Source organism: Bos grunniens, chromosome 16 (genome assembly GCF_055505025.1).
Source record: "Bos grunniens cultivar Pamir isolate PY7600 chromosome 16, Bosgru_T2T1.0, whole genome shotgun sequence".
Lineage (NCBI taxonomy): Eukaryota > Metazoa > Chordata > Mammalia > Artiodactyla > Bovidae > Bos > Bos grunniens.
In genome coordinates this window covers 80,858,032-80,884,792 of record NC_141180.1, presented here as the reverse complement: position 1 = coordinate 80,884,792, position 26,761 = coordinate 80,858,032, and the positions used below count along the sequence as shown (strand labels likewise).

The 26,761-nt window shown below is 44.8% G+C and overlaps 1 long non-coding RNA gene across 1 annotated transcript in view; it reads right to left on the bottom strand.

Moving 5' to 3' along the window:
* The window catches only part of LOC147357145 (uncharacterized), a 67,747-nt gene that overhangs the window by 4,903 nt on the left and 36,083 nt on the right, over positions 1–26,761 (bottom strand). Inside the window, exons 2-3 of the long non-coding RNA XR_015143812.1 lie at positions 17,705–18,048; positions 14,616–14,829 (exon numbers count right to left, since the gene is read on the bottom strand). This is a non-coding gene — a long non-coding RNA (uncharacterized LOC147357145). The remainder of the gene's footprint in view (positions 1–14,615; positions 14,830–17,704; positions 18,049–26,761) is intronic.

Below are 26,761 nucleotides of genomic sequence, written 5' to 3'. Positions count from 1 at the left end.
TTCAAATTCAAATGTTCTGCTTATCTGTTGCTATGTGACAAATCATCCTAAAACTTAAAGAGTTAAAACCACAGCAATTGCTCTATTATCTCTCATGATCTCTGTTGGGTCAGGAATTTGAGTAAAGTTTGGCTGGGCAATGGTGGCTTAGGATAAAGTCTTAGCCAATTGCAGTCAACTGGTTAGAGCTGATACACTGGAGATCTGAACAGTTTGGAACTGGCAAGGCATCTCACTCTCTTCATGGAGTCACAGGGCCTTTCCATGTGGCCTCCTTACTTGGGTTGATTTTAGGTTGCTCCCAGCTAGGTGGTTGTAAATCAGACTATTTACATGGTGGGTGAAAACTTCTAGAATGAATATGCTGGTGATTTTGCCTTGGAAGTCAGAGTGTTATTTCTGTCACAAGTCTGCCTACTGCAGATGAAGAAGGCATAGAAACTACTCTTCAATGAGAGAAGTATCAAAGTCACTTTCTAAGCTGATCATATGAGATAAACCATATTGTTTGAACATTTGGGAAAAGTATAATTGTGATATCAAGTTTGGGTATGTATACCTTACTTCCTTTCAAAGAGTCTTATTGGAAGACTCAAGATCCCATTCTTTTAATTTGTAACTTTAACCACTTTGTTAATCACACCAGATAACCACGATGGTGTGATCACTCACCTAGAGCCAAACATCCTGGAATGGGAAGTCAAGTGGGCCTTAAGAAGCACCACTATGAACAAAGCTAATGGAACCGATGGAATTCCAGTTGAGCTATTTCAAATTCTAAAAGATGATGCTGTTAAAGTGCTGCACTCAATATGCCAGCAAATTTGGAAAACTCAGCAGTGGCCACAGGACTGGAAAGGTCAGTTTTCACTTCAATCCCAAAGAAAGGCAATGCCAAAGAATGCTCAAACTACCACACTCATCTCACACGCTAGTAAAGTAATGCTCAAAATTCTCCAAGTCAGGCTTCAACAGTACATGAATCATGAACTTCCAGATATTCAAGCTGGATTTAGAAAAGGCAGAGGAACCAGAGATCAAATTGTCAACATCCATTGGATCATTGAAAAAGCAAAAGAGTTCCAGAAATACATCTCCTTCTGCTTTATTGACAAAAAGCCTTTGTCTGCGTGGATCACAACAAACTGTGGAAAGTACTTAAAGCAATGGGAATACCAATCCACCTGACCTGCCTCCTGAGAAATCTGTATGCATGTCAACAAGCAACAATTAGAACTGGACATGGAACAACAAACCAGTTCCAAATTGGGAAAGGAGTGTGTCAAGGCTGTATATTGTCACCCCGCTTATTTAACTTATATGCAGAGTACATCGTGTGAAACGCTGGGCTAGATGAAGCCCAAGATGAAATCAAGATTGCCAGGAGAAAATATCAATAACCTCCAATATGCAGATGACACCACCCTTAAGGCAGAAAGCGAAGAACTAAAGAGCCTCTTAATGAAAGTGAAAGAGGAGAGTGAAGAGCTGGCTTAAAACTCAACATTCAAAAAACAAAGATCATGGCATCCGGTCCCATCACTTCATGGCAAATAGATGGAGAAACAATGGAAACAGTGATAGACTTTATTTTTGGGGGCTCCAAAATTACTGAGATGGTGACTCTAACCATGGAATTAAAAGACGCTTGCTCCTTAGAAAGTCACTCAGTAGTGACTTTCTGAGTTCCCAACCCAGAGATCAAACCCAGATCTCCTGCATTGCAGGTGGCTTCTTAAACAGCTGAACCACCAGGGTTGGGAAGATCCCATGGAGAACGAAATGACTACCCACTCCAGTACTCTGGCCTGGAGAATTCCATGGACTAATCCACGGGGTTGCAATGAGTCGGACATGACTGAACAACCTTCACTTTGCTCCTTAGAAGAAAAACTATGACAAACCTAGACAGCATGTTAAAAAGCAGACACATCACTTTGCTGACAAAGGACCATAGAGTCAAAGCTATGGTTTTTCTAGTAGTCATGTACAGATGTGAGACTTGGACCATAAATAAGGCTGAGCACTGAAGAACTGATGCTTTCAAACTCGAACTGTGGTACTAGAGAAGACTGTTTAGAGTCCCTTGAACAGCAAGTAGATCAAACTAGTCAGTCCTGAAGGAAGTCAGCCCTGAATATAAATTGGAAGGACTGATGCTGAAGCTCCAATTCTTTGGCCACCTGAAGCAAAGAGCCCACTCATTGGGAAAGACCCTGGTGCTGGAAAAGACTGAGGGCAGGAGGAGAAGGGGAAGCAGAGGATGAGATGGTTGGATGGCATCACTCCAGGATACAGTGAAGGACAGGGAAGTCTGGCATGCTGCAGTCCATGGGGTCGAAAAGAGTCAGACACGACTAAGCAACAACAGCAATTGTCTAGGCTGCTTCCCCTAATGAAACTTCTCACCTAGCTCCCCCTCTTGATATGTGGTAATGTGTGTAAATGGTTTGCATAATACCAGAACAGAGGGTGGAGGTTGTAAGCTGTACCTCCTTAGAGAGAAACTTGACAGCATAATATGAACAAACTGCTCCATTAAGCAGTTAAAAAAATTATCATTATGACATCACACAATATATTAGTTTTTATTGATATGAATCAAATGACCACACATTTAGTGGCTTAAAACAACACTCAGTTGTCATCTCATAGTTTCTGTGGGTGAGAAGTCTGGCATGTTTTAGCTGCATCCTCTGCTCACAGTGTCACAGACTTAAATCAAAATGTCATCTAGCCTGTCCTTATCTGGAGGCTCAACTATGGGAAGGTCCAGTCTCAAGCTCCCTCAGGTTGTTGGCAAAGTTTATTTCCTTGCAGTTGTATAACTGAGATATCCACATTTTGGCTAGCAGTTGGCTGGGCACTGCATTTAGCAACTAGAGATTACACACAAGTCCTTTGCAATTTGGACCATAGGCTGTTTAAACATGGCAGCCTACCTCTTCCAGGCCAGCAGCAGAATCTCTTTCATACTTCAAATTTCTGAGTTTTAAGATGGGCCCTGTCCCTTTTAAGAGCTTACATGATTAGGTCATGCCCATCCCATCTGGGATAATCTCCCTTCTGATTAATTCAAAGACTAGAACCTTAACTATATCTGCAGAATCCCTTCATCTTTGTAATATGACATAATCTAATCTTGAAAATGAAATCCATCCTCCTCCAAAGTCCCATACACTCAAGGCTGGGGATTATACAGGACCTAATTCTGGGGGCTGGGAACCTTAGGGACCATCTTAGAATTCTACCTGATCATGGGGAAACTTCTGGCTGGTGGGCATCCTATATCAATCAGGGTATATATTCAGGATGAATATATAGGATATATTCATCCTATATATTCATTGTTCTGAATGTGCCTGAATATATATATATTCATCCTATATATTCATCAGGAAGGGAATGTTGGGCCCATTGAAGGAAGCTAGAAGGATAAACTAGAGAGGGATAATACTTCAGCCTCCTTAGTTTATGGAGTGGGTCATATATAACACAGCTCATTTTAGAACTGTGTTTGTAACTCCCATTTGGCAGTCTAGTGGTTAAGACTCCATGCTCCCTAGGCAGTATGCACGAGTTTAAACCTTAGCTGGGGAGCTAAGATCCCTCAGGCTGCATGGTGCAGCAAAAGCAAAATAACAAATAATATGTTTAAATAAGAGTAATTAATGAAGAGATAAAATAAAGAAAAAAGATATAAACAAATGAAAAAAATTATATCTTTTAAAAAAAGAAAAAAGTACCACCTTTCCTGATCACTCAGTTGGTAAAGAATCCACCTGCAATGCAGGAGACCCCGATTGGATTCTTGGGTTGGGAAGATCTGCTGGAGAAGGGATAGGCTACCCACTCCAGTATTCTGGCCTGGAGAATTCCATGGACTGTATAGTCCACGGGGTTGCAAAAGTCGGACATGACTGAGTGACTTTTACTTTCACTTTTCAGATGAAAATTGCAATAAAAGATAAGGTAAAGAGAGGATAACCATAAAGGTAATAGTGATAAAGAGAAACAAAAACTGTAATTGAGAATAAAAAGTTTAAGAAAAGACAAGGCACATTCAGAACAATTAAACTGTGGCAAATCAGTTCAAGTTAAAGACTGAAAGATTAAAAGGACTAAATAACTTTTAAAAGAAAAAATGATGAAAATAAACAAAATGTAAAAAGGAAAGAAGGACCCCATAGTAAATGTGTCTAAACACGAAGTATTCACAACTTAGTTAGCAATCTCAAGCTTACTAAGTCAACCAGAATTCTTTAAGCTAAAGCAACCGTAAAATTCAGCATACCTATATGAATATCCTTCTCAACTAGGTACCCCATCTGAACTCCAGAACACAGAAAATTGAGTAATGATTTTTCTCAATTCTCCTAGTACACAACTAGTACAATTTAAATGCAAAGCAGAGAAGTTAATTCATTACACAAAGTGGGTGCCTCGAGCACTGGGGCTTAATTCTTTCACCAAACTGGCTCATCTGTGTCCAAAAGTACGCAACTGAGAAAAGATCAGTCATTAGGCATAGAGTCCTGTGATGGTTTGAGGAACAAGTTTTACTTGAGAACTAGAAGCTGAAGTCAGATTCCTGGGACATTTTCTCCTCAAGAGCTGTTCAGTCACGTGATGACTGACTAAGTGATCATTTTGGATCACTTACTGAAAATAATAAAGCCATCAACAGATGTCTTGACTTCACTCAGAAGAATTCAGAGAAGTAACAGAGAACATTTATTTGATTTTACTCTATAAGCTTCCTGTCCAGAGCTTAAAAGTCCTTGGTACCATTGAAAAAAAAAAAAATAAAGCTCTTCAAAATTCACATTGTGATGGACCAAAACCAGCTTATAAGTGGGACTGATGCTAGGTCAGCTTCCAGATGCTCCTTCCTTTTCTTTCTTTCCAGCAATACATCAGTGAAAAAAACAAATGACTGTTAGTTTCACATAGTGGAACTCATTCTGTCGTTGTGCGGTCACTAAGTCCCATCTGACTGTGATCCTATGAACTGCAGCCCACCACACTTCCCTGTCCTTCACTATCTCTTGGAGTTTGACCAAACTCATATCCATTGACTCAGTGATGCCATCCAACCATCTCATGGTCTGTTGCCACCTTCTCCTCCTGCCCTCAATCTTTACCAGCATCAGAGTCTTTTCCAATGAGTCAGTTCTTTGCATCAGGTGGTCAAAGTATTAGAGTTTTAGCTTCAGCATCAGTCCTTCCAATTTATATTCAGGGCTGATATCCTTTAGGATTCACTAGTCTGATCTACTTGCTGTCCAAGGGACTCTCAAGAGTCTTCTCCAGCACCACAGCTAGAAAGCATCAATTCTTTGGCACTCAGACTTCTTTATGGTCCAACTCTCACATCCATACACGACTACTGGAAAAACCATAATTTTGACTCTATGGTCCTTTGTCAGCAAAGTGATGTGTCTGCTTTTTAGACACTGTCTAGGTTTGTCACAGCTTTTCTTCCAAGGAGCAAGAGTCTTTTAATGTCATGGCTGCAGTCACCATCTGCAGAGATTTTGGAGCCCAAGAAAATAAAGTCTGTCACTGTTTCCATTTTCCCCCATCTTTTTGCCATGAAATGATGGGACCAGATCTTTGTTTTTCGAATGATGAGTTTTAAGCCAGCTTTTTCATTCTCTTCTTTCACTCTCAACAAGAGGCTCTTTAGTTCCTCTTCGCTTTCTGCCATTAGAGTGGTATCATCTGCATATCTGAGGTTGTTGGTATTTCTCCCAGCAATCTTGATTCCAGCTTGTGATTCATCCAGCCCAGCCTTTTGCATGATATATTCTGCGTATAAGTTAAATAACCAGGGTGAACTCATTCTGGCCAAGGTAAAACTGAGCAGAACTCTGTGAGGCTGTCCCAGGTATAAATGCTTTCTGCATCTCTTGTTTTGCATTTGTAGGAAAAAGGCTTCATTCAGCCTCCTTGACTCTCCCTGAGTTCCAAAGGGCAGATTCAAACAGTTGCTAATCAGGAAAGGGAGGGATTATAAAAACAAAAGGGAAGCAATCAAGAAACAATAGAGCAGCATAAAGCAGGGTCCTGGTTTTTCCTTAAAGTATACACATAAAAATATCTCTGAGTTCTTCTGCAGGAACTAGAGCCCCGACCCAGGAAGAGGATGGTAACTTCAGGCTGAGTCCAAGTTTCCTGGAACACCACCCTGTTACCTTACCACCAACCAATCAAAAGAGTCTGTCTGCAGTGGAAAATAATGAAGACTCTGACCCTCTCCTCAAATGATTTACTGTGGTTAACTTCCCCTTTATCCCTTTAAAAACTTTCATAGTCCAGCAGAATCTTCAGAGTTGGTTCTTGGACACAAGTCCTTCTTCTCCCCATGTTGCCAGCCTCCTGAATAAAGCAACATTTCCTTCCAACCAACACTCGTCTCTCAGGTATAAGCTTTAGCTTTAGAGTAGCTAAACTTGAGTTTGGGAACAAAGGAACTCCTACAAAATTTATTTAGCTTTCCTCAACTCTGGATTTTAGTACCCACCAGAAAGTTACTATGGGTACTGTTGTAGGAAAGGGTCCTTTCAGGACCCAAAAGGGGGTTCTTGTCTAACATTCAGAAATGAATTATCTATACAGTCCATGGAATTCTCCAGGCCAGAATACTAGAGTGGGTAGCCTTCCCTTCTCCAGGGGATCTTCCCAACCCAGGAGTCAAACCCAGATCTCCTGCATTGCAGGCAGATTCTTTACCAGCTGAGCCACAAGGGAACCCCAAGAATACTAGAGTGGGTAGCCTATCCCTTCTCCAGTGGATCTTCCCGACCCAGGAATTGAACTGAGGTCTCCTGCATCACAGATGGATTCTTTACCAACTGAGCTGTGAGGCAAGCCCCAAGGAGACACACATGCTGGCAAAGCAAGAAACTTTACTGTGAAGGGGATGCCTGAGCAGACAGCAGTGGGGAAAGGGAACCCAGGAGGACTGCTCTGCCACATGGATCTCAGTCTCATGATGATGGGATTAGTTTCCAGGTTGTCTCTGGCCAATCACTCTGAATCAGAGTGGTGTGTACACATTGCTCAGCCAAGATGGGTGCCAGTGAGAAGGATTCTGGAAGGTGGTAGGACAAGTGACCTTTTGGCCTTTCCTGAATTCTTCTGGTTGGTGGTGGCTTGTTAGTTCTGTGTTCCTTACGAGGACCTCCTATCATAAAATAACTCACACAAATGGTTACCATGGTGCCGGGCCAGAGTGGGCAGTTTCAGGCAGTGTGTTTCCCCTAACAGTACAACCTACTAATTTCTACTTCACTTCTTAGTTGCATGGCCATGCTTGATCACTCTTCCCTTGAAATACTTTTTCTTTGTTGTATTAGTTATCTGTTGTCATGTAACAAATTACTCCAAAACTTTAGTCACCTAAAACATCATATATTTATTATTTCATGCTTTCTGTAAGTCAGAAATTGCAGAGTATATTCTGGGTGCTTTTGTTCAAAGTCTCTCGTATAATTATGGTTAGGATGTTGGCCAAGGCTGCAGGCATCTGAAGGCTAGACTAGGGCTGGGGGTACACAAAGATGGCTCATTCCTCTGGTTTTTGGCAGAGGACCCAGTTCCTCTCTGGTTCTCAGCTAGAAGGTTTAGTCCTTTATCATGAGAATGCCTTCATAAGCGGTTTGTGTGATCTTACAACATGGCATAATTTCCCCCAGAAAGAAAGAGCAGGACTTTGCCGTCATTTGATGACCTCACCTCTGAGTTCACACATTGTCCCTTTTGCTTTATTCTATTTCTTAGAAGTGAGTCAATAAGTGTAGCCCACATTCAAAGCAGTCAGAATTAAACTCCACCTTTTACTTTTTAAATTTTTTAGTTTTTTGGCCACACTGGACATCATTCAAGATGCAGCATGTGGGTTGCAGGATCTTAGTTTCCCAATCAGGAATCAAACCCTTGCCCCCTGAAGTGGAAGTATGGAGTTCCAATCACTAGACAGCCAGGGGAGTTCCTAAAGTCCATCTTTTAAAGGAAGGAGTATGATAAAGGAGGAAATAAAACTTTCTTTCTCTACACTTTTAGGTTGATTGCTGAAGCCCTGAAAATTAGACTGACAAAAGACTTTAACAAGAGACAGAACTTATTATTACTTGCAGAGCTCATATATTCAGGAAAAGGATGATGAGTAACTCAAAGGGGTGGTTAGAACTTGGGCTTATAGCATCTCAACAAAAATAAATAAATTTGTAGAGAAGCAATAAGACAAAGAATAAGGGTTTCAAGCTTCCAGGAATGGCAAATTGTACAAAGTAAATATATCCAGAAAATTAAAGGAAGAAAGAGTTATTTCAGTAAGGTTTGTTATGCAGTCCTTTTGGTGCTGTCTCTAGGCAATGAAGAGATAACAGTAAGTCTCTGGTAATTAATAATAAGAGTCTCTGGTGATTAAGAATTCAAGCCTCCTTTGAGACAAACAGTCGGGGAGGACAGAATGTGCTCCACTGGAGAAGGGAATGGCAAACCACTTCAGTATTCTTGCCTTGAGAACCCCATGAACAGTAAGGCAAAATGATAGGATACTGAAAGAGGAAGCCTCCAGGTTGGTAGGTGCCCAAATTGCTACTGGAGGTCAGTGGAGAAATAACTCCAGAAAGAATGAAGGGATGGAGCCAAAGCAAAAACAATACCCAGCTGTGGATGTGACTGGTGATAGAAGCAAGGTCCGATGCTGTAAAGAGCAATATTGCATAGGAACCCGGAATGTCAGGTCCATGAATCAAGGCAAATTGGAAGTGGTCAAACAAGACATGGCAAGAGTGAATGTCAACATTCTAGGAATCTGCAAACTAAAATGGACTGGAATGGGTGAATTTAACTCAGATGACCATTATATCTACTACTCTGGGCAAGAATCCCTTAGAAGAAATGGAGTAGCCATCACGGTCAACAAAAGAGTCCGAAATGCACTACTTGGATGCAATCTCAAAAATGACAGAATGATCTCTGTTCGTTTCCAAGGCAAACCATTCAATATCACAGTAATCCAAGTCTATGCCCCAACCAGTAATGCTGAAGAAGCTGAAGTTGAATGGTTCTATGAAGACCTACAAGACCTTTTAGAACTAACACCCAAAAAAGATGTCCTTTTCTTTATAGGGGACTGGAATGCAAAAGTAGGAAGTCAAGAAACACCTGGAGTAACAGGCAAATTTGGCCTTGGAATACGGAATGAAGCAAGGCAAAGGCTAATAGAGTTTTGCCAAGAAAATGCACTGGTCATAGCAAACACCCTCTTCCAACAACACAAGAGAAGACTCTACACATGGACATCACCAGATGGTCAACACCAAAATCAGATTGATTATATTCTTTGCAGCCAAAGATGGAGAAGCTCTATACAGTCAGCAAAAACAAGACCGGGAGCTGACTGTGGCTCAGATCATGAACTCCTTATTGCCAAATTCAGATGTAAATTGAAGAAAGTAGGGAAAACCACTAGATCCTTCAGGTATGACCTAAATCAAATCCCTTATGATTACACAGTGGAAGTGAGAAATAGATTTAAGGGACTAGATCTGATAGATAGACTGCCTGATGAACTATGGATAGAGGTTCATGACATTGTACAGGAGACAGGGATCAAGACCATCCCCATGGAAAAGAAGTGCAAAAAAGCAAAATGGCTGTCTGGGGAGGCCTTACAAATAGCTGTGAAAAAAAGAGAAGCAAAAAGCAAAGGAGAAAAGGAAAGATATAAGCAGCTGAATGCAGAGTTCCAAAGAAGAGCAAGGAGAGATAAGAAAGCCTTCCTCAGCAATCAATGCAAAGAAAGAGGAAAACAACAGAATGGGAAAGACTAGAGATCTCTTCAAGAAAATTAGAGATACCAAGGGAACATTTCATGCAAAGATGGGGTCGATAAAGGGCAGGAATGGTATGGACCTAACAGAAGCAGAAGATATTAGGAAGAGGTGGCAGGAATACACAGAAGAACTGTACAAAAAAAATCTTCATGACCAAGATAATCACTCACCTAGAGCCAGACATCCTGCAATGTAAAGTCAAGTGGGCCTTAGAAAGCATCACTACGAACAAAGCTAGTGGAGGTGATGGAATTCTGGTTGACCTATTTCAAGTCCTGAAAGATGATGCTGTGAAAGTGCTGCACTCAATATGCCAGCAAATTTGGAAAACTCAGCAGTGGCCACAGGACTGGAAAAGGTCCGTTTTCATTCCAATCCCAAAGAAAGGCAATGCCAAGGAATGCTCAAACTACCACACAATTGCACTCATCTCACACGCTAGTAAAGTAATGCTCAAAATTCTCCAAGCCAGGCTTCAGCAATACGTGAACCGTGAACTTCCGGATGTTCAAGCTGGTTTTAGAAAAGGCAGAGGAACCAGAGATCAAATTGCCAACATCTGCTGGGTCAAGGAAAAAGCAAGAGAGTTCCAGAAAAACATCTATTTCTGCTTTATTGACTATGCCAAAGCCTTTGACTGTGTGGATCACAATAAACTGGAAAATTCTTAAAGTAATGGGAATACCAGACCTGACCCGCCTCTTGAGAAATCTGTATGCAGGTCAGGAAGCAACAGTTAGAACTGGACATGGAACAACAGACTGGTTCCAAATAGGAAAAGGAGTACGTTAAGGCTGTATATTGTCACCCTGCTTATTTAACTTATATGCAGAATACATCATGAGAAACGCTGGGCTGGAAGAAGCACAAGCTGGAATCAAGATTGCCAGGAGAAATATCAATAATCTCAGATGAAAGTGAAAGAGGAGAGTGAAAAAGTTGGCTTAAAGCTCAACATTCAGAAAATTAAGATCATGGCGTCTGGTCCCATCACTTCATGGCAAATAGATGGGGAAACAGTGTCAGACTTTATTTTGGGGGGCTCCAAAATCACTGCAGATGGTGACTGCAGCCACGAAATTAAAAGACGCTTACTCCTTGGAAGGAAAGTTATGACCAACCTAGATAGCATATTCAAAAGCAGAGACATTACTTTGCCAACAAAGGTCTGTCTAGTCAAGGCTATGGTTTTTCCAGTAGTCATGTATGGATGTGAGAGTTGGACTGTGAAGAAGGCTGAGAGCCGAAGAATTGATGCTTTTGAACTGTGGTGTTGGAGAAGACTCTTGAGAGTCCCTTGGACTGCAAGGAGATCCAATCAGTCCATTCTGAAGGAGATCAGCCCTGGGATTTCTTTGGAAGGAATGATGCTAAAGCTGAAACTCCAGTACTTTGGCCACCTCATGCGAAGAGTTGACTCATTGGAAAAGACTCTGATGCTGGGAGGGATTGGGGGCAGGAGGAGAAGGGGACGACAGAGGATGAGATGGCTGGATGGCATCACCGACTCAATGGACATGAGTCTGGGTAAACTCCGGGAGTTGGTGATGGACAGGGAGGCCTGGCATGCTGCAATTCATGGGGTCGCAAAGAGTCGGACACGACTGAGTGACTGAACTGAACTGAATTGGGGAGGACAGAGAATTTTTTTTTCCCTGGTGTTTGCTGTTTATCAGTTGTCTTTAGTTCAACATAATCTTTATGCCTGGTGCTGGAGAAGACTCTTGTGAGTCCCTTGGACAGCAAGAATATTCATTAAATGGACTGATGATGAAGCTGAAGCTCTAATACTTTGGCCACCTGAAGCAAAGAGCCACCTTACTGGAAAAGACCCTGATGCTGGGAAAGACTGAGGGCAGGAGAAGTGGGCAACAGAGCATTAGACAGTTAGATGGCATCACTGACTCAATAGACATGAGTTTGAACAAACTCCAGGAGATAGTGAAGGACAGGGAAGCCTGATGTGCTGCATTTCATGTGGTCACAAAGAATCAGACATGACTTAGTGACTGAACAACAACATTCTTTATGCCTAAATGGCATATTTTGGGGTGACATAGTCTGATCTCCTATTGTATCAATGAATTAGTGGACATGTTTTAAAACTGTGATACTTGTCTTCTGCAACAAGACAACTCTCCTGGTTGTCTCCTTATGTCTCTGGCTATTTACTCTGAATGTCCTTCTATGGTTCCTTGTATTATTCCCGTGCCTTGAATGCTGGGTTTTTCAGGTCTACTCTACTAAAGTAGAGTCACCTCAGTCTAACTTATATCACCCTCTTCAGACCCTTCTTCTGGCCTTCAAATACATGCCCACCTGCCCTCTGGCTCTTCCTTCTTAGATGTCTCAGCGGTAGCGGACACTCATCTCACCCTGTTTTTTCCATCCCCCACATCTGGGATTTCTCTTCTTTTCTCTATCTTGTATATCCCAGATATCCCTATCTGGTCAGTTCCTGGAATCCAAAAGTGAGAAGTGATCCCTGCTCATCCTCCTTCATCTCCCACATCAAATTAGTCAACAATTAGTATACCTCCTAAAGTTATCTCAAATCAGTCTTCTTGGCTCCATCTCCATTGCTCCTACTCAGTTTAAGCTATCATTATGTCCTGCCTGAAATTCCACCATAGCCTCCTATGATGGGCAGAAGAAGGGCCCCAAAAGACATCCATGTCCTAATCCTCAGAAAAGGGACTTTGCAAATGTGAATAAATTAGGATCTTGAGATGGGATTATCTGAGTGGCCCCAAAGCATCCTGGATTATCTGAGTGGCCCCAAAGTATTCACAAGGGTCCTTATAAGAGAAAGGCGTGAAGGTCGGGCATGGAGAGGGGACCTGACAATGGAGGCAGAGACTGGCATGAAACTCCTTGAATATGGAAGAAGGGACCAGAACCCAAAGGATGCACCCTCTGGAAGCTGAAAAAGAAAAGAAAATGGACTGCTCTTAAACCTCCAGAAGGAAACATCCTACCCAACATCTTAGCTTTAGCCCAGTGAGTCTGACTTTAGACTTCTGACCTCCAGAACTGTAAGATAATACAGTTGTGTTTTAAGCCACCAGATTTGTGGCAATTTACTGAAGTGGTAGGAAGTGAATATACATCCTAATCCTTCTTCCAGTCTCACTGTATTCTATTCTGCATACACCCCAAACACAGATATCATCTGTCCAACATCCTCATTCAAAACACTTCCATGACTTCCCTGCATCCTTAGGATAAACTGCAGGCTGCTTACAAGACTCTATCTCCAGCCCCTCAGCAGTTTATGCTCTATAAATTCATATAATAAATTTAAATCAGCATGCTTTCTCCCCATTGGACTGAATGCTGCCTCTATTTAGGACCTGTTTTCCTCCCCTCTCTCACCGAACTCCTCCAAGTCAGTTCCCAGCTTAGCATTGCTTCATCAGTGATGATCACTACCCCCATTCTGAGCTCAGGTCCTCTGTTGGAGACATTACTGTAATTCCCTTATCATATCCTCGACCCACTTAACGCCTGTGACTTGTGAAAACAGAAAGTATACATCCGTCTGGTTCACCACTCTGTGCCCGGCACTTTCCATGATGGCTGGCACACGCCAGAGTGCAGTGACACATAAATGAGAGAGTGGTGGGTCCAGGGGGTCTTAGTGGAGGTGGTGCTGAGGGGCTCCAGGACTGTTTCATTTCCACTTAGAAAACTGCGGAAGAAAAGCCCATGTGGGAGAGAGATCTGGAGCTGACTGGGGAGCAGGTGAGAGTCTGAATTGCCCTCATTTCCCTTCCTGCTCAGCCTGGTGGGGAAGACGCTGGGAAGGGGAACACGGCGTCCCTGCCCTCCTGCTACAATTAGCCGAGCCTTTCATTCTCCCTCTACAAAGAGGAGAGAGCAAATCAAAAGAAGATAAAAGTGCACGTCCCACAAAAGACATCAAGATGAGGGGGAAGGAAGGGAGGGTGGTGGGAAAGAGAGGCAGAGGCAGAGAGAAAGCCCTGCGGCCCAAACAAAAGCCTAAACCCAGCCGATCCCAAGGATCAGACAGTGGAGACACAAGGACAGGAAGAGAGCAGGCTGCGTGGGGATCAGCAGCCCTGTCAAGCCAAGGAGGACAGGAAATGAAGGAAGATAAAATACCTATGTGAATTATGTGAATGGCCAGGGAAGAGGGTGGGGAGGGACCCCAGATGGAGTCAGGACAAAAGCATGAAAAGACAAGATTGCCACCATCCATGAGCTACTCCACCCCAGGGAAAGCAAAGAGGCACTGGAGATAAAGGCTGAGAGAGAAAGGTAGAAAGGGAGGGAGCTCAGCGCTGGTGGCAGGACTGAAAGCGTGGGGGGACAATGGTGTGCATTACCCATGGAGGTCAACCGAGGTGAAGAGGTAGTCAGGGTCCTGGCCTGTATTTGCTGCAAGAAATCCTACCTGGTTGTATGTCTTGCATTTGAATCATAACGGCAACCCACTCCAGTATTCATGCCTGGAAAATCTCATGGACCGAGGAGCCTGGTGGGCTACAATCCATGGGGTCGCAAAGAGTCAGACAGGACTGAGCGACTTCTGTGTGTGTGTGTGTGTGTGTGTGTGTGTGTGTGTGTATGCGCGCGTGCTCCGGCATGTCTGACTCTTTCCAACCCCCATGGACTGTAACCTACGAGGCTCCTCTGTCCATGGGATTTCCCAGGCAAGAATACTGGAGTAGGTTGCCATTTCCTCCACCAGAGGATCTTCCTGACCCAAAGATCAAACCCAAGGATTGCAGGCGAATTCCTTACCTGAAGTGAATAAAGAAAAGCAACATGGTCTTGAGCCTTTCAACAGATATGTTTTTGTGTCCGGCTTCATTCTATCAACCAGCACGTAGTGTAGGTAAGTCATTGTCATTGCTGTGTAATATTCCACTGTGTAAACACACCACTGTTTATGCATCCATTCTTCTATCTTCTGGTGGAGGATTTCGATTCTGGTCCACAATCTCTTACCTGAAACCTTGGGGCCAGATGTGTTTCAGAATTTCAGAAAAACAATAAGGTACATACAATCTATATTATACAACCCTCCATGCAAGCACCAGCATTCCCTAGTAATCAAACATATCAATGTTTCTGCAAGGCAATACATGAATATTCCTCATAGAGATAGCTTCACTTCCATTCAGTTGGGTTTTGCCACTGAGTGAATTCTGGCCAGATCAGGTTATGTCTCCAGATAAGAGAAGGCAAATTCTTGGTTTTTAGGGCTTTTTGAATTTTAGAATGGAGACTTGGGCATTGTGAACCTATACTTTACTAGTTTCAAATAAAATTTGCTTTGGGAAACCCTGGCAGAAAAATAAAGAGGATACTACCCTACAGATATCAGCAAAAATCAGGGCAAAGTTCCAGTGGTATCGATAGATGTAATTTAGAAGGGTTGTCAGTGGCTAAATGTGGTTCAAACCCTGACTCTGTGTGAGAGACAAGGAAGACTCCTGCTGACTGTACATCCCTGATTGCCTTGATCTGTTGAACACCATAAACCTTCTTTGTTTTTATAACAGCTCCTAATCTTATAAATTGCTGATTATATTTTGTATGTAATTTTGAAGCTCATTTCTTTTTTATTCTTTTAATCTGTTAGTCCTCTATCTCTGTTTTACTTACCTTGATCATTCCTCATCTCTATTTTGTCCTTTATAATTTTACATCACATTCTTTGATCTCATCTTATCTTCTCATTTTTATTCTTATTGTGCTATTTTTTTAGTGATAGGGAAAAGACCCCTGGGGTTTGGAAGAGCAAGCAGAGATAATTTATCCCTTCCCTTCCCTGAAGCCAGATTGCTCTGTACCAAAGAAAATTTCTTTCCTTCAGATTTCTAGGTGGTGAGGAGCCCTCAAAATTCAAACACAAGACTTAACAAAGAATTGGTCATAGGACTTTTGAAGCCTTGGAAAACCCCTGGTCTCAAAGCAGGAAACCATTCTAAGTGGTGGAGATCTTTTTCTGGGCCGATATTTCTTTGCTCTGGGAAACCAAACCCTGGAATTCAATAAGCCAGCATAAATCTCTTTCACCGTCTCCACATACAGGTACTTGTCATCCTTTCATGAGCTGAGGATGCAGCAATATGTGTTTAATCTTTTCCCAAGGTGCCTATATTTCTTTTCTATAGGGTTGTGGAAGGCATTGTTCCTGTAACTCAGGGATGAGTGAAGATGTGGCCCTTTTCAGCTATGGCTACAGGGGGGCCCAGAGAGAAGCTACCAGAAGGAGAGCTGGGCACTATATTCTCCCCACCTGGCAGAGATGCCCTTGAACAGCCAGGCTGATAAATTTAGGCCCCCCAGGGAGAATGCTGAAGTCTTCTCAAGGGGTTAGGCCACACTGAAGAATCCAACTCTGGGAAATGTAGGAAATGGGGAGAGGCTGGTTAAACCCTTTACTCAGAGCCGGTCCAAGTCCTAGACTAGCTCTTTTATCTTGAAGGGGTGCACATTCTGTTAGCTACCCCAAGAGGGAGACCTGGGAAAAGCGGGCCTGAGAGTGCTTTGGGGTTCCAACGATAAGGTATCCTCCCACTGCAGGAAGGTGAAGGCAGCCCTGGGGAGCAGAGGAGGGCCGAGAATGAGGCTGGGAACGCTCAGAGAATGTGCCTGCTCATAACTGGTTTATGTCATGCATTTCTCCACATCCCAGTGTCTTTCTGAGGGGCCCAGTCCTTCACGCAGGTTTTATCTGGATGGTCCCACCAGCCTCCAGCTCAGCTGTGAGCAGTCCTAGGGTGCCACCCATGTCCTCACGGAAGACAGAGCAGCGGAGGGCAGACCTGCAACCTCAGCCCACCCTCTGGGTCAGTGCCTTTGGGAACCTCCGGGGTTCCCATTGTCCATTCAGCAGCCTCAGGCCTGACACTTACTGGAGATCTGCGGGCCAAGTTGGGAGTTATTTTTAGTTCCTTTCATCATTTAGCTGCACACTTCTTTCTACACCATTTTAATAACCTTTTTATTTCTTTTAAGAATGTACTTTATTTTTTCATGAACTGCTGTTAATATATTTTATTTTCTATTTCTTCAATTTAATAAACTGGGTGCTGGGGCCCCAGGTCCCAGCTGAGAGCTTGAGGCAGCCCAAGCAAAGAAGACTGGGTGCTCTGCCCTCTCCGATTGGACCCCCAAGTCTCCTTACCAGATGCATCTTGTCCCCAGTGACCCGTCCTGACTCAAAAATTTCTACCTGTGGAATTCAGAAGCCCTCAGGCCAGAATTCCTTCCAGGGTGATAATAATAGCTATACTGATAACACCTCTGAACCAAGGAGATGATAGTAGCACTTACTATGTTTATAATTATTAATAGAAAGGTAGTAGTTGCTCATTATCAAGAAATGCAAATATAAAAGGGTATGAATTTGAAAAATGTATGTCCGCCAACTCCCCCAAATTCTGCTCCAGACTCAGAGTAACTTTGTTAACAAATGTGTGGAAATATATCTGTGGCACATGGGCATACCCATTTAAAATTTGGTAGATAACGTCAAACTGTCCCCTCCAAACCTCTAGGCCAGTTTGTATTCCTACCAACAGCTTCATCCACACCCTTACCAGCACAGCAGGGAGTCTAAGCCAGACCTTTTGAAATTCTGTCTGTATCAGCCTGCCCCTGCCCTGCACCCCTCATCACCCCTTCTCAGGTTGTTTGCATTCAGGAAATAGGGTTGAGGTGAGTGCTTGTCCATTAAGCACAGGAACTGCACTTCCTCGCTAGGTGAAGCTCCTGCTCTGGGTGCACCCCCAGGCAGGCTGCGGGCTGTCACCTAGCAGGTCCAGGTTCGGCAGCTTCCGCAGCATGTGCCCTTTAGCTCAGCACAAGCAGTAACTTACCCACTCAAGCAGGAGACCCCCAGGCATGCTTGAGAATGGGCGAGTGCCTTCTTGTTCACATGGGCAAGCACCCACTGAGCACCAAGTCCAAGTCACATATGAAGGTCCATCTGGGTTTTTCCCGAATCCTCTTTCCCAGCGGGAGCAGGCAGAGCCGTCTCCTCCACACTCTCCCGCCACATCTGATAACACTGCACTAATCTGGGGACTATTCCCAGCAGTGTGTGTGCACCCAGCCTGGGACTGTGGTTAGGATCTGGCTCTCCCTGCCAGCCTGCCACAGTGGAGCAGACAGTAGGTGGGTGATCAGGCTGTCGACATTGTCCGTTTCAGAGATACTGCATCTGCAAACGAGAGAGAGAAATGAGAAGGTAGCTCAAACTAAGGTGTAGCTGTCAGGTGGGATGAGGTGGCAGCAGAGCCAGAGATGAGGAGAGGAGGAGAGGGCAGAGCCGCCTGGCACGAGGCCCTCAGGTACCCTCAGACCTGGACACCAGCTACCTCATCAGGGCCCAGCGGCTGGTTGAAAGATGAGAACTAGTGGCCATCCCAGACAACTGGTTTGACTACTTCCTCTCTGAGTTAACTGACTATGTATCTGTGACCAAAAACAATAGTCCTGGGACTTCCCTGGTGGTCCTGTGGTTAAGAGTCCTGCTTCTTACCGCAGGGGGCACAGGTTGAATCCCTGGTCAGGGAACTAAAATCCTGCATGCAATGCGGCGTGGTCAAAAACAATAACAAACAAAAGCTGTGCTAAGTTTCATTACTTGAAAGTTAAGACAGACTTCACCCTCTTCTTCAGATGGTGTGGCTCTGTGAGACAGGAACCCCCACAGAGGGAGATGTTAGTGGGCCATGGTGCCAGGTGCCTTGATAAATCATCCAGAGTCTGCCTGTTGTGGTGGGTGAGGGGGTCCTTGACAGGGCAAGAGGCCCATTATACCCCAGCTGCCCTCAAAAGGATCAAAAGACCTCCTCTAGAAAGAGGCAATTTGAGGACTTCCCTGGGGGTCCAGTGGTTGAGAATCCACCTGCCGATACAAGGGACACAGGTTCCATCCCTGCTCTGGAAAGACTCCACATGCCGCAGGGCAGACAAGCCCATGCGCCACAGCTACTGAAGCCCTCACACCCTAGAGCCGGAGCTCCCCGGCAAGAGGAGCCACCACAATGCCCGCACACCTCAACTAGAGCGTAGCCCACGCTCGCTGCAACTGGAGGAAGCCCACGCACAGCAAGGAAGACCCAGAGCGGCCAAAAATTTACTTTAAATTAATTAATTAATTAATTTAAAAAAGAGGCAATTTGAGTAGCTTATCCCATACCCACTCCAAATCTCATTCCCAGGCCAGTCTTCACTCTGCTGCTGCTGCTGCTGCTGCTAAGTCACTTCAGTCGTGTCCGACTCTGTGCAACCCTATAGACGGCAGCCTACCAGGCTCCTCTGTTCCTGGGATTCTCCAGGCAAGAATACTGGAGTGGGTTGCCATTTCCTTCTCCAATGCATGCAAGTGAAAAGTGAAGTCGCTCAGTCATGTCCGACTCTTCACTACCCCATGGGCTGCAGCCTACCAGCTCCTCTGTCCATGGGAGTTTCCAGACAAGAGTACTGGAGTGGGTTGCCATTGCCTTCTCCGAGTCTTCACTCTAGAGGCTGGAAAAACTAAAACCACCTTTTTATCGTCGGTAGCTGTAGGTGACTTTTGACAATGTCCTGGCCCATTAGAGATAGCAAAACCCTGTTTGGGTTTTGGGAAACCTTTGTTTTTAATAAATAGGATAGTTATAACTCTTCCCCTCTGTTGTCCACCCTGAACAGGGATGTAATACTTGGAGCTATGGCAAAACTATTGCGACTCTGAGGAAAAGGTCAAGAAAAATACAAGATTGTTATCCCTAATATTATAGTGCCCTAAACCAATGCCTGGAGAAGGCAATGGCACCCCACTCCAGTACTCTTGCCTGGCAAATCCCATGGACAGAGGAGCCTGGTAGGCTGCAGTCCATGGGGTCGCTAAGAGTCGGACACGACTGAGCGACTTCACTTTCACTTTTTACTTTCATGCACTGGAGAAGGAAATGGCAACCCACTCCAGTGTTCTTGCCTGGAGAATCCAAGGGACAGGAGAGCCTGGTGGGCTGCCGTCTATGGGGTCGCACAGAGTCGGACACGACTGAAGCGACTTAGTAGCAGCAGCAGCAAACCAATGCCAGCTACTGACAACCTCCAGTAAGGAAAATAAATCCCAATTTGTTTAAGCCCTTGTAAGTTAGCTTTTCTGTTTCTTGTTATTGAAGAGCATTCCTAAGTGATACATTTATTTATGAATGTTTTCAAAGGAAGGACGCTTAAAGGAGCCCCTCGGCCTTTACCGCTGAGCCGAGGAGATGAGTCAGCTCGGTCCTGCATCTTCCCAGCATGACCTGGACCTTGCAGCTCTGCTTAGGGGCCCACACTTGCCTCATCAACCCCCAGGTGAACGGCCCGATACTGTTTACTCAGCACAGGATAAGTCTAGGCCCCCGGGCTGAATGCCAAAGAAGTGAAAAAGACAGCTCTGACCTGCCGTCCTGCTGCCCTCTGTCCCCTGAGGACCCCACACGTTCTCCTGAGACAGGGGCCAGGTCGCTGCTCCGCTCCCGGCTGATGGCGCAGCTGCTCTGGAGGCACGCTCCCGTCTGTGCTCCCTCAGCGCTCCTCTCGGGGCTCCTGGGAGTGATGAGACCCCACCTCCCGAGGCTGCCCAGACAAACTGGGGATTCAGGCAAGGCAGAAAATAGAGAGCAAACCCCAGGGAGTAAGCAGTGAAACAGAGTCTTCCTATGTTATTCCTTTCCCACCTTTGTGAGGGGACGTCAATCCCTTGGTTAATCCTTGCCAATCACTCCTTCTCTCTCCTTCAAGAGTGCCTCTGCTTTTCTTTCTTGGCCTGCCTTCCAAGAATCCTCCATCTTCTATTCTTCTCACTCTCATCCTTCATTCAATTTTATGGCTTCCAAATCTCCTGAAACCCCAGGTCTCTTTCCCCAGCCCAGATGTCCCTCCTAAGCTGCAGCCTCAAATACCCAGCTATTTATTTTACATCTGCACTTGGGCTCTATAAACTTTACATATTCAAAACATAAATTTTTCTTGTCCCCAAATCTTCTCCTACCCCTTCATATCTTAATGGTGCCAATACCCACTAAATTAATTTCTTGTTGCTACTGTAACAGATTATATCAATAACCTCAGATATGCAGATGACACCACCCTTATGGCAGAAAGTGAAGAAGAACTAAAGAGACTCTTGATGAAAGTGAAAAAGGAGAGTGAAAAAGTTGGCTTAAACCTCAACATTCAGAAAACTAAGATCATGGCATCCGGTCCCATCACTTCATGGCAAATAGATGGGGAAACAGTTGAAACAGTGGCTGACTTCATTTTGGGGGCTCCAAAATCACTGCAGATGGGACTGCAGCCATGAAATTAAAAGACACTTGGTCCTTGGAAGAAAAGCTATGACCAACCTAGAGAGCATAATAAAAAGCAGAGACATTATTTTGCCAACAAAGGTCCATCTAGTCAAAGCTATGGTTTTTCCAGTAGTCATGTATGGATGTGAGAGTTGGACTATAAAGAAAGCTGAGCACCAAAGAATTGATGCTTTTGAACTGTGGTGTTGGAGAAGACTCTTGAGAGTCCCTTGGACTGCAAGGAGATCCAACCAGTCTATCCTAAAGGAAATCAGTCCTGAATATTCATTGGAAGGACTGATGTTGAAGCTGAAACTCCAATACTTTGGCCACCTGATGTGATGAGCTGACTCGTTTGAAAAGCCCCTAATGCTGGGAAAGATTGAGGGCGGGAGGAGAAGGGGATGACAGAGGATGAGATGGTTGGATGGTATCACTGACTCAATGGACATGAGTTTGGGTGAACTCTGGGAGTTGGTGATGGACGGGAGGCCTGGTGTGCTGAAGTTCATGGGGTCGCAAAGAGTCGGACACAACTGAGTGACTGAACTGAAATGAACTGTAACAGATTACTGAAAACCTAGTGGCTTCTAACATCATACATCTATTATCTTATAGTTCTGGAGATCAAAAATTCAAAACAGCTCTCCCTAGGCTAAAATCAAGGTGCTAGAAAGAGTTGCTCTTTCTGGAGGCTCTAGAGGAAAACCCATTTCCTTGCCTTTTCCAGCTTTCAGAGGCCATCTGCATTCTTTGGCTTGTGGCCTCTTTGATGCCAGGGATTGTATCACCTTAACCTCTGAACTGGGCATCCCTGGTGGCTCAGATGGTAAAGAGTCCACCTGCAATGTGGGAGACCTGGGTTCAGTCCCTGGGCTGGGAAGATCCCCTGGAGGAGGGAAAGGGCAACCCAGCCCAATATTCTTGCCTAGAGAATCCCATGGACAGAGGAGCCTAGTGGGCTGCAGTCTATGGAGTCTCAAAGAGTTGGACACAACTAAAGCAACTTAGCAAGCATACACTCAACCTCTATCATCACATCTCCTTCAAAAATCTTGCTTCAAACTTCCCTAGCAGTGCAGGGGCTAAGACTCCACACTTCCAATGCAGGGGGACCTGATCTGACCCCTGGTCAGGGAATTAGATCCCATATGCTGCAACCAAGAGTTCACAGGCTGCAACTGAAGATTCTGCACGCTACAACTAGGACCTGATGCAGCCAAATAAATAAACTGTTTACACAATCTTGTTTCACTCTTTCACTTAGAAGAATGTTTTAGATTACTTTGGACCTACTTGAATAATCCAAGATTATCTTCCCATTTTAGTATTTTTAATTTAATTACATCTACAAAGTCCCTTTTGCCACTTAAGCAACATATTCAGAGTTTCCAGGGATTAGAATGTGAACATCTTTAGGGGGTCATTATTCTGCATATCACACTCAGCTAGATTCTTTCCTTTAATAATAATCACTGCCATTTACTGAACATTTTTGTAGTTTAGGCTCTGGCTCTCTTTTCTTCCCCTAGGTATTTTCATATACTATAGAGACAATTTTCTTGGGTTCCAAAATCACTGCAGATGGTGACTCCAGCCATGAAATTAAAAGACGCTTGCTCCTCGGAAGAAAAGCTGTGACCAAACTAGACAGCATATTAAAAAGCAGAGACATTACTTGGCCAACAAAGGTCCGTCTAGTCAAAACTATGGTTTTTCCAGTAGTCGTGTATGGATGTGAGAGTTGGACTATAAAGAAAGCTGAGCACCAAAGAATTGATGATTTTTAACTGTGGTGTTGGAGAAGACTCTTGAGAGTCCCTTGGACTGCAAGGATATCCAACCAGTCCATCCTAAAGGAAATCAGTCCTGAACATTTGTTGGAAGGACTGATGCTGAAGCTGAAACTCCAATACTTTGGGCACCTGATGCGAAGAACTGACTCATTTGAAAAGACCCTGATACTGGGAAAGATTGAGGGCAGGAGGAGAAGGGGATGACAGAGGATGAGATGGTTGGATGGCATCACTGACTCAATGGACATGAGTTTGAGTGAACTCTGGGAGTTGATGATGGACAGGGAGACCTGGTGTGCTGTGGTTCATGAGGTCGCAAAGAGTCGGACACGACTGAGCGACTGAACTGAACTGAACCGAACTGATAGAGACAAGATGAAATGAAAAGAGGTCTTTGAACTCCTAAAATTCTACTGGTAGGAAGCAGGCTGAGAAAACTATTCAGCTGCAAATACATGCTGCTGCTGCTAAGTCTCTTCAGTCGTGTCCGACTGTGTGACCCCATAGACGGCAGCCCACCAGGCTCCCCCATCCCTGGGATTCTCCAGGCAAGAACACTGGAGTGGGTTGCCATTTCCTTCTCCAGTGCATGAAAGGGAAAAGGGAAAGTGAAGTCGCTTAGTTGTGTCTGACCCTCAGTGACCCCATGGACTGCAGCCTACCAGGCTCCTCCATCCATGGGATTTTCCAGGCAAGAGTACTGGGGTAGGGTGCCATTGCCTTCTCCGGCAAATACATGCTAGCTTTCATGAAAAAGGAAGGATGACACAGAAGTCAGAAACAAGTGCTCAGAGGGGAAAGCCATGAGCCATGAAGAATTAGTCTTGCTGGATTTCAGAATTGCTGTGGACTACTTTCTCCCTTTTTGAATAACTATTTTATGCCTTTCCCCCATTTTTACTGGGTGTAACGTGGGGGGAAGGGTGGTGGTCATCTCTTTGTTTAACTGGTCAAGAGGAACATTTCATGGGAGCTGTACTGAAGGAACCGCACCTGAGGCGCCTTATCAGCACTGTGACTTGATTTAGATGATGGAGTACAACCGATGCTGTAATGGGGTGGGTCTAGGGTCTTGAGGGGTGAAATGAAGTGTCAACACTCAGTCATGTCCGACTCTTTGCGACCCCATGGACTGTAGCCCACAAGGTTCCTCTGTCCATGGGATTCTCCAGGCAAGAACATTGGAGTGGGTTGTCATTCCCTTCTCCAGGGGATCCTCCCCACCCAGGGAGTGAACCTGAGTCTCCTGCATTGCACACAGATTCTTTACCGTCTAGCCACCAGGGACACCCTTGAGGGGTGGGGTGGGTGCCTTTTGTGTGTGGGAGGGATGTGAACACTAGTGGCCAGAGGGCAGAGGTAGCCAGCCTCCACGATGGCCCCCAGTGATCCTGGTTTCCTGATGGTCACACCTTTGTGTAGTTTCTTGCACACTGCACCACTAGCATAAAAGTGATGGCATGCCACTTCCGAGATAGCTTATCAAAGACTATGGCCTTTGTTTTGGGTGTGCTATCTTTCTCTCTGTCTCTATCTCTGTCTCGGATTACTCATCTGTGCAAAGCAAGCTGCTGTGAGCAGCCCTAGGAGGAGGCCCACGGGTGAGGAAGAGACCTGAGCCAGAAGCACCCAGCTAAGTTGCTTCCAGAATCCTGGTCCTAAGACAGTATGTAAGATAATGTGCTCATTGTTTTACATCCCTAAGATTGGGGGTAATCTGTTATGAGCAATAACTATTTCAAGCAGCTAGAGAGGTAGGAGTGAAGGGATCATTTAATGCGATTCCCCTGCTCTCATGTCTGCAGACAGCTCTGCTGACCGCAGCCTCCTTTGGAAGCTGTTTCTGCTGCCCTGGATGCCTTCTTTTCACAAGGCCAACTTTCTTATTCAGCTCTGGTTAGAAAGGCTCTTCTGGCTGCCCAAGCCAGAGTCGTGCCTCTGTCGCTCATTCCCACGCCTTCCTGCAGTGACTCTCTGCTTGCCATTTATCGCTCAGTTAGGTTTGTTTGCTTGATTTTTACTGTCTGTCTCCCCCACTAGAATAGAAGCCCCATGAGAGCAGGGAGCCAGTCACAAATAGTGCTTGGCATAAAAGAATGAACCCTGAAAGAAAATGAAAGTGAAAGTCGCTCAGTCGTTTCCAACTCTGTGACCCCATGGAATTCTCCAGGCCAGAGTACTGGAGTGGGTAGCCTTTCCCTGCTCCAGGGGATCTTCCCAACCCAGGGATCGAATCCAGGTCTCCAGCATTGCAGGTGGATTCTTTAGCAGCTGAGCCACCAGGGAAGGCCAAATGACCCCTACCTGCTTTCATTTCCTGCCAGCACTTCCCTCAGCCATCCCTCCTGTCTGACTGAACTCAAGTTTCTTTTCAGTCATTCTGTTTCACACATTCTTCTTTCTCCTAGAATGCTTTTTCCCTTCCTCTTCAATTGATGAAAATCTATAAATCTTTTAAGAAAGTCCAGCCACCTGAATCAGGTGTCCCTTCTGAGTGCCCCCTTAGCATTCAGAGATTTCCCTATCTGAACATTTATCATCCATCAGGTGTGACCAAACGTCTCAGTGTCTGTGCCCTGCCAGATGCTGAACTTTGAAGGGCCTGCCCTGTGTCTCCTTCACCATCGCATCCCCAGGGGCCAGCAAAGTGCTGAGCCTGTGGCCCTACTCAGCGCGCACTTGACAAGAGGAAAGATGAATCAAAAGAGGGGAAAAGCTCTGCCAGAGGTGGCTGGCATTGCTGTTTACCCACATTGCGTCCTTGCCCCGAGGGCCTCACTCCGCCTGAGTGAGGCTCACTGGGTGAAATGATTCTTGAGAGAGCCAGGTGAATTGTGGGTATTGGAAATATCCCTGGGGATGGGCAAAGGAGCGACCTCAGTGGCCAGGCACGCAAACCCCAAGGGGGGATGTTGCTGAGCCCCCAAGCCCCGCTCTGGATCAGGTGGGTTCTGGGAGCTTCCAGCGGTCCTGGGACCTCAGCGGACTAACACTGCATCACCGTCTTCCCTGCTGTACAACCACATAAAGACTGGAAAGCCAAGTGGTTGATGGCATTGGTGATAGGAGGGAAGGGATGATTTAGGCAGAAACAAAGCGGGAGAGAACAAGGACCACTGCTGACTTGGATGATTTAAGACTCTCCCACTTTGAAACTTCTAATAGCCCCGCGCATGCACAACACTCCTCTCAACCCCAACATAAAAAGCCCTTTCTCAGAACAAAAGCCCTGTCACCGAAAGCACTTATTTAAGAACAATAACAGCAAAACACACAAGGTACAAACACATTTTTCTCAAAAAATTTTTCCACTTCAATTCAACAAATATTTATTTTCCTGAAAAAGCAGAGATATATAAAGAAATAGAAAAATGTGGATTTTTTTTTCTTATTTTTGATTGAAAAGTACAACCAGGAGAACAACATTGCCCCAGTGAGCCAAAGCACAATGGGAAAGCATTTTTAAAATAGGAAAGAACTCTAATATATAAATATACCAAGAAAATTTTAAAACACAGTGGAGCCTCAACTCTTGAGTAGGGAGTGGGTCTCACGTGCAAAGGCAACTTGTGTCCCGACTGCCCACTGGGCTGCTTGGGGATACAGTTTAATCCAGGATGAGATGCCATCATCACATTAATAAACCATATGACATAGGGGCATACGTAAAGCTATCACAGTATCCCTAACTCACAAAAGCCACTGTGAAAAGTCCTTTAGAAAGCAAGTGAGAGTCCAGACAGCTTTGGGTTAGGAAAGAACAGCTTCCTTATCTGTAAAATGGATTTGGAGACTTCTACTG